The sequence below is a fragment of the Rutilus rutilus genome (assembly GCF_951802725.1).
Source record: "Rutilus rutilus genome assembly, chromosome: 17".
In the NCBI taxonomy this organism is placed as follows: Eukaryota; Metazoa; Chordata; class Actinopteri; order Cypriniformes; family Leuciscidae; genus Rutilus; species Rutilus rutilus.
Genome location: NC_140230.1, coordinates 9368203 through 9379511, shown reverse-complemented (window position 1 = coordinate 9379511; position 11309 = coordinate 9368203). Strand labels below are relative to the sequence as shown.

Sequence of the window (11309 nt, the reverse complement as noted above, 5' to 3'; positions counted from 1 at the left end):
GAAATGATGAAAAAAAATCAGAATGGTACTTTGCCACTAGGTGGCGGCAAGCCACTGCCTTAATGAGCGAGTCAGTCAGTCATTTAATCAATCGATTCGTTCGAAACAGATGATTCATTCAGAAAAAAAGTAAGCAACTGTTTTTATGAATGGGTCAGTGAATCATTTACTCACGCAAATTTATTCAGTAAACACCGCTGTGTGTTGCTGCAGAGCACAACAACATGCTTTGTTTGGAACCATTTCCTTAGCGAAATATGTCTCTTTTTTTTTATTATCTTGTTTATTGAATTGTTGCCCTGACACGAAAAGTCTGCCACAGACCATGCTAACCAAACATTATAACCGCTCTGTGTGTGTGTGTGTCCTAAAGACTGTGCTGCGCAAGCGCAACCGTAACCGTTAACTGTTAGATGTTCAAAATGTAACGTTAAATCAGACACAATTTAAAACCGAATAATAAATATAATACTATGATTAAAAGTTACAGATACCTGAAGCTGTTGTATCTTGGCGTTCAAGTGTTGGCTGGGGTTGTTTTACTTCCTTTTTTTTGAAGAATTTTGAAATATCCATTTTATTTTTCAAATAAATTGATCTAGTAAAATACTACACGCCAACAAACCGCCTGGCTCCAAAAGATCTAATTTCATTGGCTGGATCGTACAGACGCTCATCGATGGTTGGCCAGTTTACATGTCAGTCAGAAGTACTAGACTCAGTGGGCGGTTTTTGTCGGGTGTGAATGACAACGCGTAAATTGACAGACACTGTAGACGCGAGAGTCGAGAGGTATTTATTTATTTGTTTATTTATTTAAATTCTAATATAAATTACTTTATTGGGCATGGAAACTCATTGATGGCATAGTAATAAAAACATTATAAAACATTCGGGGCTTTACTGAAAACATTCGGGGCTCCAGCCCCCTTAGCCCACCCCTAACGCCGCCCCTGCCTAGAATACTGTCTTAAGACTTAGTGGCTGCTCTGTCTTCGTCGTCAGTTATCTGGATGTGCTCTTTGATACCAGTCTTTCATTTGAAAGCCACGTTTCTGGCATCTGTAAAGCCACATCTTTTACATATAAATTATGACATATGCTCACAATGACAAATGCAGAAAAGTTAGTTCATGGGTTCATGAATCATGATTTAGATTATTGTAATACTAGTATGGGTGGTTGCCCTACATGCTTAATAAACAAACTACAGCTGGTCAAAAATGCAGCAGCTAGAGTTCTTAGAACCATGAAGTATGACCATATTACCCCGGTTCTGTCAACACTGCATTGGCTCCTTGTTAAACATTGACTATAGTGCAGCAGATTAGTAAAAAAAAATAGTTCACTTCGGTATAAAAGCATGACATTTGGCACAGATACTCTCTAAGGGCCACTATTTTGGAAAAAGGCGTTGGCCACTCAAAAATTCAATATGGCGGCCATTTTTTAAGATGGCCGCCATTGCTATTCAATGCTTATTATATCAATTATTCAAACAGTGATCCAAGCATAACATTTGATACAAATACTATCTAAAGGACATGTTAATGGAAAAAGATGCTTGTCCCTCAAAAATTCAAGATGGTCGCCATTTTTAAAGATGGCCACCGTTCCTGTCGAATATGAATTATTTCAATTGTTCAAATGGTGATGCAAGCATAAAATTAGGCAGAAATACTCTTCAGGGAACACTCTTTTGGAAAAAGGTATGTGCCACTCAAAAATTCAGGATGGCGACCATTTTCAAGATGGCCATCATTTTTTATTCACATTTGCAATTGCACAGTTCTGTGCAAGTGAAACCCAATCTAAAACATTTGCATCTTCCACGGCACTCTGATTTGCAGCCACACTTGGCTAGTTGTTCACAACTTTGTGCAACTGGTGCATTTGCTGTCCAGAAGATCCCCCATTGTTCACCAAGCTTTTTCCATCTCCAGTCAGCAGGACTCTCTGCTTCTGGCTGACACTGGGTTGCTTGACCCCATATGCAGCTTGCCTGGTATGCAGCACGTTTAGTGTGTTGAAGCAGAGCTGCTCTTGTTGGAGGAATGGCTTTATATGGCCTCTGCTTTTGGGCAAACATGTCAAGTCTAGCCTCATCTACACTAACAGCTGTGCTTGATCGATCATACAGCAGGTCCACAAACTTCTCAAGGATCTCCAGGTCACTATCAGTCAGAACAGGAGGGTATTGACTTAGTTTGCTGAAGATGAGAGAGGCCTCAGGGAAAATGTCCCAGGTTTGCCAGGCAGTCTTTTTGCCTTTGTTTCGAAATGCTGATACAGTATCACAACCTGTAAAGGCGTGAAAGAATAGAATGCCTTTGGTCTTAACCAGCCCAATAACATGGTACAGGTCATGAACACCAATCCACCGTAGGCTCACACCATGCCCAAATGCAACCCACAGCTGCTGGAGACCAAGATCCTGGAGGGATGGGAAGATGCTCAGTGCTATAACAAGAATATCAGTGTCATTGGCTTTGATCATTATGGATTTGCTGCCCTCCTCTGTGGCATATTTGGCATGTACAAAGATGCAGCTATCAGCTTCCTCATGGAAACATTTGTCTAGACTATCGAGTCAGATGTACTCAAGACATCAGGTCCCTTGGTTACAACAACTATGTTTGGCATAGTCATTTGAGCAATCTTGTCAGTCAGAAAGTGGAAGAGGTCTGTTTTGTTATCATTATGTCTCAGGAAATTGCGCCAATTTGATGGAACTATATTCTTGTTTGTCACTTGCTGTCGACCTCCCTGGCCTCGTTTAGATCTTGTTTCCATTTTGAGGCTTGATGGATTGTACACATCAAACACAATATGTGTGCTCTTGTACTTCATGGCATAAGCATATATACTGGGTAGAACATCCAGTGCTAAATAGTCCTCAAATGTCTTCGATGTTTTTGGTGGTAGTGTATGGACCAAAGCTGAACCATCTATGATGATGACTTCAGTGTCTGGTTCTTTTTCTGGGGATGTGATGTAGGTTTCAAGGATGGAGACCAGCTGTGATTTCTGGCAAGCATAAAGTTTTCCACCATCACTCAGTGCAGTGGGGTAGGGCTGATTCTCATGTTGGAAGAACTCCTGCAGGTCACATTCTCTGCTCTGACAGGAGATAAAGAGTTTGGAGAATAGTTGGCAATCCTCCTTCACCAACTTCTGCTTTGATTGCTCAACAGTAGCGGTTTCTTGGCTGAAGAAGTCGACTCTATTTCTCTTGATTGGATCATAGAAAGTTGGGTTCTCTTGCAGACCTTGTGCAAAGTCCTGGGCTTTTGTCTGTCCCTTCTTAAGGTATGTCTGTAGGAGTTCAGCAGAGCTGGGATTTGCAATATCTCTTGTGAATACACATATTGTGAATATTCTACTTCTATAGAATACAGATCACGACTCTCTTCTTCAAATGGGTTGCCTAGGTCTTGCAGACAGTTAGATAGTTTCTTGACCCTCTCCAGGAATATCTTTTGAGCTTGAGGAGTTTGCTCATGGTGGACTGTTTGCTCTTGTGCTTCTTTGGTTTGTACTTCAGTTTCATATAGTGACACCAGATGGCTAACCTCAGGGCCAGCGACCATCCATCTCCTCAGGGCAGATGGATTCTCTGTGAGACCAATAGCTCCACCGTCTGCCTTGATGATGGCATTTGCTTGCTCATGGGCTTGATCAAGGGCAAGTGCAGAGAAATTGCGACGGGTTTTGTGGACAACAAAGTTGCCACGCCTGAACTCCTGAGTCAGTTCTGGGTGTTTTTTGTCCAGAGATAACATGTCCCTGAGGTGGATGGGAAGCCAGCGAGCATAGTTGGTGTTGTTGTTGGCAAAGAAGTATGGAATCAGCTCACTCAGTGCCTCACAGTCAAGACTAAAATTAGCCTCACGGAATGACCTAATGATCAAGAAGATCACCAGTTCCATGGAAAGAATCTAGTGCCAGTATTGAAACTGTGGACTTTCTTCTTTGCGTCTTTCACACCACTCTTCAAAGCCCAACCTTTCTTGACTGTTATCTGCCCTCTCTTGGCAGTAATCAAGTGTATGCTGCCTTCAAGAGCTTGTAGAGACTACATGCTGTTACCTGATGCATTTGATGTGTTCTGGTGACACTGACAGAAATGAATCTGCAGTGCCAGAGGGCACCTGTCCATCCACTACCCACTACCCTGAAGAAGAGTGCCAATGGACTTGAGTGCTGCCATTTCAATATGTAGACCCCCAAACATGACAAGATACTTGTCTTCTCCATATTGCTCTGGCCAGTGCCACTGCACTTGCTTTGCAAGAGCATATATTGGCTGGTCAACTGTGATGACGGGTACTTGACCTGGGTTAAGGTATGCCACTATTATTTAATCATAGTTTTCCATGTCATGAAACAAATGTAATTTTCTTAACTCTCAATAAATAAGTAAACAAATATACACACAAAGAAATGGCAACTCTCAACTCCCAACTGCCACTCCGAATTCAGAAAATGCAATTGTCCAGTGCAAACTCATAATTAAAGTAGTTTAAATAAAACATACATAAACTGTATATAAATTGAAATAGACATAAATACAAAATAATATATATTATATATATATATATATATATATATATACACTCACCTAAAGGATTATTAGGAACACCATACTAATACTGTGTTTGACCCCCTTTCGCCTTCAGAACTGCCTTAATTCTACGTGGCATTGATTCAACAAGGTGCTGAAAGCATTCTTTAGAAATGTTGGCCCATATTGATAGGATAGCATCTTGCAGTTGATGGAGATTTGTGGGATGCACATCCAGGGCACGAAGCTCCCGTTCCACCACATCCCAAAGATGCTCTATTGGGTTGAGATCTGGTGACTGTGGGGGCCATTTTAGTACAGTGAACTCATTGGCATGTTCAAGAAACCAATTTGAAATGATTTGAGCTTTGTGACATGGTGCATTATCCTGCTGGAAGTAGCCATCAGAGGATGGGTACATGGTGGTCATAAAGGGATGGACATGGTCAGAAACAATGCTCAAGTAGGCCGTGGCATTTAAACGATGCCCAATTGGCACTAAGGGGCCTAAAGTGTGCCAAGAAAACATCCCCCACACCATTACACCACCACCACCAGCCTGCACAGTGGTAACAAGGCATGATGGATCCATGTTTTCATTCTGTTTACGCCAAATTCTGACTCTACCATCTGAATGTCTCAACAGAAATCGAGACTCATCATACCAGGCAACATTTTTCAAGTCTTCAGCTGTCCAATTTTGGTGAGCTCGTGCAAATTGTAGCCTCTTTTTCCTATTTGTAGTGGAGATGAGTGGTACCTGGTGGGGTCTTCTGCTGTTGTAGCCCATCCGCCTCAAGGTTGTGCATGTTGTGGCTTCACAAATGCTTTGCTGCATACCTCGGTTGTAACGAGTGGTTATTTCAGTCAAAGTTGCTCTTCTATTAGCTTGAATCAGTCGGCCCATTCTCCTCTGACCTCTAGCATCAACAAGGCATTTTCGCCCACAGGACTGCCGCATACTGGATGTTTTTCCCTTTTCACACCATTCTTTGTAAACCCTAGAAATGGTTGTGAGTGAAAATCCCAGTAACTGAGCAGATTGTGAAATACTCAGACCGGCCCGTCTGGCACCAACAACCATGCCACGCTCAAAATTGCTTAAATCACCTTTCTTTCCCATTCTGACATTCAGTTTGGAGTTCAGGAGATTGTCTTGACCAGGACCACACCCCTAAATGCATTGAAGCAACTGCCATGTGATTGGTTGATTAGATAATTGCATTAATGAGAAATTGAACAGGTGTTCCTAATAATCCTTTAGGTGAGTGTATATATATATATATATATATATATATATATATATATATATACACTCACCTAAGTGTGGGTTCACTCACTCACTCACTCACTCACTCACACTCACTCACCTATTTGGGTCACAAAAATATTTAAGTGTTTATATATATAAACACTTAAATATTTTTGTGACCCAAATATACAGAAATGGTGGCCATCTTGAAAATGGTCGCCATCTTGAATTTTTGAGTGGCACACATCTTTTTCCATGATAATGTTCCTTGAAGAATATTTGTACCAAATTTCATGATAGCATCACCATTTGAAAAAAAAGTAAGGATTCAAGAAAAATGGCGGCCATCTTGAAAAATGGTTGCCATCTTGAATTTTTGAGGGACAAGCACCATTTTCCAAAAAAACATTCTGAAGAGAGTATTTTCACAAAATGTTATGCCTACATCACTGTTTGAACGATTGACATAATGAGCATTTGACAGAAATAGCGGCCATCTTGAAAAAATGTTAAATATTTGGGTGGCCAACGCCTTTTTCCCAAAAAGTGACCCTTAGAGAGTATCTGTGCCAAATTTCATGCTTTTATACCAATTTGAATGATTCTCTTGAAATATGCCATTAATCTGCTGCACTACTACATTTTAAAATCTTGCAAATTACTTAAAAAACACTAAATGGTTTAGCTCCTCTGTACTTAATGCATTATAGTACTTCACGTCTATTGCGATCTCAAAATTTTGGCCGGTTGATAAGACCTGCAATATCAAAATCAACTGCAGGCTGTAGATTCACTGTTAGACTTTTCTGTAATTTCTACAGTTATTTACTTTAAATCCCCCAGTATTATACTGCTATTTCTCTTTACAGTAAATAACTGTGATTCCAATTGCATCATGGGAATTTTCTGTGACGTCTAACACCACATACAGAGACTTACTGTATTTTTTAAATTTGCTGTAGGCCTATACTACTGTATTTGACGTAACTGCCTCTCTGGCTGGCACCATTCCACCGTGCTTTTTATTTCCTAATTTTTGCCTTACACTGCGTGTCTACAACGCTATAATAGCCAGAGGCTGTCTATATTGGACACATTGAAGCGACCGGACCTTTAAATGCAAACCTGTTTATCCCTTGTAAGAACTAGCGCGAGCGCTTGGACTCGTATCGGACTACGTCTGAAATATAACGGCCGCGGCGCATCACTACACTGTCTGGGATTTGTCGTGTCGCGTCAGACAGACATCCAGTGTAAGTAATGGGGTCTGTCCTTTGTTGGATCGCGACGTTCGTGTCTGGCCCAGGGAAGAGACGGAATTCACTTCACCGCGAGAGAGATCAGCAAGCAAGGTAAAAAAAAGAAAAAAGAAAAAAAAAAAACATTCTGTGTATGTTGACCATAGACTGGCTGTTGACAGGATTGTGCCCAGTTTAACGTAACTTATGTTAACGTTAACGTTAGCTACTCGTCGTCAACATGGCGGTAACGACTTTTCTCCAGTGCTGTGACGTATTTCCCAGTGAAAAGGAATATTGAACAGAGGGCAGGGTTTTACTCTAGCGCTCCTCCTCTCCATCTCTCGCTCATAGCAGACTAACGGTTTGAGGGGAGTGGTTAAGCGTTTCCCAAACCAAGCCGTCAAACATACGTCATCAGAGAAGGTCCTCCAAGGCAGAGGGGAGGAGCATTTTCAGATTTTGATTAAAGATTACAAAGCCAAAAAATTTTTTTGTGTGGATTGACTTGCATGGATGAATTGTTCACCACAAAACTAACAATTTAGGCAAACAAAGTAAATATGGTCAATTTTGAATTCATGTGGACTTTAAAGGCAACTGCAACAAAGCGCCAATTCGCGCCAGTGACTTAGCAAGATTCCAGAGGTAGGCCAGCCCATTTGTGATATATTTTGATATAAGTTTGCTGAAATGATTAGCAATACGCTATGTGAAAATTGCTTTTGAGCCACTGGTGCAGACTAGGTAGCTTACAATATCTTATAAAATCTCTATAAAATTGGCTAACTTTATATCAAATAAGTGACCTTTGCATTATGTCTAACTTTATTACACAGCAAATGAACCAATCAGAAGATGGACCATTGTCTTTGTTCAGTCTCACCAGATTAAATGTATCCAGGTAAGCACTGCAGTAAAACTCTCACTAATTCATTCAGACCAAATCTAGCATTCTAAACAACTTAAGTTTATATTTTTGCATTATTTTTATATTTTAATAGCCAGAAGACTCTACCATTGCAGTTCCACCTGACTAGGAAGGTCCTAATATCAGCGCACAGGTGGGTTAACTACTTTAGGAAGGAGAACGATCATCACACAGTGATTTCTTGCATGTATCTTACTGTGTATTTGTCTCAAACAGGTACTCCTTCACTGCAGACAAGCTGAAATGGGCTAAAATCATCTATTTCAGTCGTTCTTTCTATGGATCTCAGCATTTTTGGACAGAATTTAGGATTTGTAAGTATTGAAATTTAATCTGGCATAATTTAATTTAGTTCTTTTGTATGCTATTTATTGACAAAAGCTGTTTACAAATATATATTCTTAAGTTTTTGTGAAAATAATAATAAAAATTAACAAAAAATGAGGTTAAAAATAATGTGACACTAATATTCTCTCTCTCTCTCTCTCTCTCTCTCTCTCTCTCTCTCTCATATAGTTTTGGAACCGGGATCTCCTCTGAAGGACTGAGTACATTTGTGTTTGTGGGCACGCATGCAGACCAGGGAACACTCTGATGTTGTCAATCAAGTTCTGAACAGGAACCAATCTTTGGAGAAGTTCATTTATTCACAAAGGTGGACAAAAACATTGTGTTGGCTTTTTAAAGATTATTTTGATGATGACTTTTACTCCGATGCTGTAGAAAAGATGGAGTAGACAGTCAGACATTGATAATAATAAGAAATGACTTCTTTCAAAAACATTACGACACTTAAATACTTCTTTTGGCCACCAGTGTACATGAATCCAACACATTTTTGGAAATAAGTGAAATTATTTTTAAGGTGGGGTTATGTGTCTTGTATTGTGAAAAGAACTGTGTTTTGTCCTGTTTTGGACATTTCCTTTTTGAATGCTTAAAAATGTATTTATATTCTGCAGTTTTATGAATGTAATGGTTGATATTTCATTATAATACTTGTATAAGCTAAACAACCAATGACTCTACATTCATTTAGTCAAATGCTAATGTTTTGTTTATGGTTTTATGTATGTTTTCAAAAATGTTTGCAGTGAAGGACAGCACATAATGTGTTAATTTAACACGTTTACACATCTTTGTGCTAACCTCTCTGACATATTTACTTTGTTAAAATCATTAACACAATGAATGAGTTAAAATTAACACAAAAAATGTTGTCTCTAAAGTCACCCATTAATGTGTACAAATTTCACACATCATTTCCAGCATTGGCATGTTTATTTTGTGATATGAAATGTTTTAAATAAAAAAATGGTATTTTGTGATATCTTTGTCTAATTGGTTTGTATGAAAGTAGTACTTATGTAGGATAAAAATAAAATTAATCATATATCAAAATTATCAAATCTAATTTATTTTTAGTACAAATAAAAATAATTACAGTAGTGTACTGATTAGCTTAGTTTTTACAGTAATGCACTGTACTGATTAGCTTCGTTTTTACAGTAATGCACTGTATTACACAAAACTGAAATACGGTTTGGTACTGTAACTCTTAAAGGGATACTCCACTTTTTTCGGAAATAGGCTCATTTTACATCTCCCCCAGAGTTAAACAGTTGAGTTTTACCGTTTTAGAATCCATTCAGCCGAACTCCGGGTCTGACGGTACCACTTTTAGCATAGCTTAGCACAGATCATTGATTCTGATGAGTCCAGTAGCATTTCTTTCAAAATGACCAAAGAGTTTCAATATTTTTCCTATTTAAAACTTGACTCTTCTGTAGTTAAACCGTGTACTAAGATCGACGGAAAATGAAAAGTTGCGATTTTCTAAGCCTATATGACTAGGAACTACTCTCATTCCGGCGTAATAATCAAGGAACTGTGCGGCCGTACCATGAGTGCAGCAGGCGTAATGATATGACGCAGCGCCTGAAAATAGGTCTAATAGGTTAGACAAACTTAGTCCCGGTCACGTTGGAAGAAGTTACCGAGCTGGGGACTATTTTCAGGCGCTGCGTCATATCACTACGCCTGCTGCACCCATGTTACGGCCGCACAGTTCCTTGATTATTACGCTGGAATGAGAGTAGTTCCTAGCCATATAGGCTTAGAAAATCGCAACTTTTCATTTTCCGTCGATCTTAGTACACGGTTTAACTACAGAAGAGTCAAGTTTTAAATAGGAAAAATATTGAAACTCTTTGGTCATTTTGAAAGAAATGCTACTGGACTCATCAGAATCAATGATCTGTGCTAAGCTATGCTAAAAGTGGTACCGTCAGACCCGGAGTTCGGCTGAATGGATTCTAAAACGGTAAAACTCAACTGTTTAACTCTGGGGGAGATGTAAAATGAGCTTATTTCCGAAAAAAGTGGAGTATCCCTTTAATTACAGTAACTTACTGGCAACAGTGTTGCCAGTAAGTTACTGTAAAAAACCCTTGAAAAGTCTAACAGTGTTGTTTTCTTATTTAGCACCCAAACTTTTTTGGAAAGCAGACACGCTCTATCAGTTTAAATCTAGACTAAAAGCACATCTCTTTAACCTGGCATACATAACACTATCACATTTCTATAATTCATATCCGTTAAAGGATATTAGGCTATTAAATTATTATTTATTAGGCTGCATAAATTAGGTCAATTGGAACCAGGAACACTTCCCATAACGTCCGATGTACTGGTTACATCATAAGAAGAATGACATCTAGGCTAATATTAGTCTCTCTGTCTGTCAAACCCAAATGGACAGCAGATCGTGGACCTGTACCTAGACAAGAACACAACGCAAGCCCTGAATGTCAGCACACTGTAAAAAAAAATTACATCCCCAAGTCAAAAATTTCAAGTGACCGATAACATCTACATTTTTCAATTAATCTGACGTATTATTTCTCATTGAGCCAATGTTAACAGACTATTGCAACAAGAATTTCACTTGGGCCAATTGAAAAATTTAGATGTTATCGGTCACTTTAAATTTTTGATTTGGGAGGGTTAGAAAGTTTTTACAGTGCAGAGACCGTGTCAACTAGACAATCCCCTGTGAATGCTTCGGCCTTCGGCTCCATACCAGCATGATGAATCCAATCTTCATGCAAAAGGAACTGGATGGATATTTGAATGCTCCCGATCCCAATCTGAATTATTTACTTACTTTATACTTTATTTGTCCCATAAAGGGAAATTTGTTTTGGGCAATACAGGTGAAAGCTGCATAACAAGATACTCACATCAATACCATAACAATTACACAGTTGTGTCCTTTGCACCAGAGTTTAACAGCCTTGTAGCCAAAGGAACTAAATTATTTTT

At 39.1% G+C, this 11309-nt stretch overlaps 1 long non-coding RNA gene across 2 annotated transcripts; it reads left to right on the top strand.

Moving 5' to 3' along the window:
• Window positions 1-7130: 7130 nt before the first annotated feature.
• Window positions 7131-9199, top strand: LOC311276231. 2 transcript variants are annotated; one of them, XR_014625043.1, is made up of 6 exons: window positions 7131-7168; window positions 7651-7702; window positions 7894-7958; window positions 8059-8118; window positions 8202-8299; window positions 8502-9199. It is a non-coding gene; the product is annotated as an uncharacterized lncRNA (long non-coding RNA). The 2 variants fall into 2 exon arrangements; XR_014625044.1 differs by lacking the exons at window positions 7131-7168; window positions 7651-7702 and having other exon boundaries at window positions 7774-7958.
• The last annotated feature ends 2110 nt before the right edge of the window (window positions 9200-11309 follow it).